Source organism: Trichosurus vulpecula, chromosome 3, assembly GCF_011100635.1.
Source record: "Trichosurus vulpecula isolate mTriVul1 chromosome 3, mTriVul1.pri, whole genome shotgun sequence".
NCBI lineage: Eukaryota > Metazoa > Chordata > Mammalia > Diprotodontia > Phalangeridae > Trichosurus > Trichosurus vulpecula.
This window is the reverse complement of record NC_050575.1, coordinates 262452638-262454364: the sequence shown is the minus strand read 5'-3', so window position 1 is coordinate 262454364 and position 1727 is coordinate 262452638. Positions and strand designations below refer to the sequence as shown.

Genomic DNA, 1727 nt, shown 5'->3' with positions numbered 1-1727 from the left:
CCTTCAAGACTCCCAGGCCAAACAACAGCTCTACCCCATGTTTCCTCTGACTTTGCTGTTCCAGGACTTGTTATAAGGTGAAATTTTATGGTTGTTTGGAGATAAATGTGAAAGAGTTACAGTGATTTACTGCTTACTCTGCTATCTTGGCTCCTGGAAATTCCAGCAGTGACTTTTAACATGATATTTCTTTACACTTTTCAGAATGTAGTGAAATTATAAAAGACATTAAAGGTACCTCAGATATTGTCCTTTCTGCCATGGAAGTCTGACAAAAACATCCAGCAAAGCTAATCACGATTTCTTATCTCTTAAAATGACTTTCATAGAATGTGTAAGTTTAATATATGCTAACAATTCTAGACTGAGATAGAAATAAGTACTGACACACACCCATACGTATACATTTACATATACTTAAATATACAGATAGATAGATAGATATGCAGAGATGAAGGAGCTTTCTATAACTCCTGCAAACAATATGGCATCACTGGAGACAATGTCTGAAGGGAGTTGCTGGCACTGGTGAAGGATTTGCCCCATCTGTTGACTGAGATTGGGGCCAGAGTTGAGTCATTGTGGGAAGCTATGGAGCTCTATCAAGCCTGTGTGGGATTTGTGTGTTGGTGCCCCACTAAGCAGGTGGTGCCAATGCTGAGATATGTGCAGAAGTGGGGAAACATGAAGGAGTACAGGGATTGAGCCCACGATTGTTGAGTGGCCATGTCTGGAGGAACCCCCTGAGCAGTTGGCAGATGATGCGATTGACTGGGGTATCTTTGGAATAGAGTCAACTTCAGAAGGGATTAACTATGGCATCTCCACTGAGACAGATGAAATTGACTGGGCAATCTTACTGGAGCCTGATTCAAAGGAAGCTTGTAATGAAGGAATAAATTGGGGAGATGGAGATGCTGATCCCATGCAGATAATAGTATGAGAAGCAGGAACTTAGGCTCCAGAAGGTATCGCAAGGGATCCAGATGCTCTGACTCTTCTTGAATATCCCAAAACCTGGAATCAGTTTGTTGATGAACTCATGGAGTTAGAAATCTTCTTGTCCCAGAGAGCATTGAAGACGAGTGAAGAGGCAGACATCCTATCAGTGAGCCAACTGGATCTGCCCATCCTGCAGGCTCAGAACAAAGTGGTTGCCATGGTGTTGGTTTTGCAGGATCTGATCGGCCAGCTCACCAATCTTCAAATGCAAGACCAGTTTATGATCTTGGCCTCACCAAAGTATGTGGATCAGGTGACTGATTTTCTCTGGCAGAAACTGAAACAGTCTGACCTGCTGACCTTGAAGAAAGAGTTAATGGTCCAGAAGAGGCAGGAGGCTCTTCAGGAGCAGGCATCTCTGGAGCCCAAACTAGACCTGCTGATAGAGAAAACAAAAGAGCTGCAGAAACTGATTGAAGCAGACATTTCTAAAAGGTACAATGGCCACCCTGTAAACCCGATGGGAATCTTCCTTTGACGTCTCCTGCCTTCTCACCTGCTCGGCCTTTGGGAGGGAGGTGTGCTGGACAAGAGGGTAATGGCATAGGCCTCTCTTGTTGAAAGAGCCAACAAATTGGAAGAATATCTCAAAAAACCATTGGTCTAAATGGGAGATTTAAAGAACTTGCCCTTTGGCACTTTCCTCTCTGTGAGTTGTCATGATTGGCTTTGTGGTTTGGTTAGCCGGTAACCATCACTTTCAGTTTAGTGGGTCTTAATTAAAA

At 43.5% G+C, this 1727-nt stretch overlaps 1 pseudogene; it reads left to right on the top strand.

Annotated features, from left to right (window-relative positions):
- Positions 1-576: 576 nt before the first annotated feature.
- LOC118845014 lies at positions 577-1480 on the top strand (annotated as a pseudogene).
- The last annotated feature ends 247 nt before the right edge of the window (positions 1481-1727 follow it).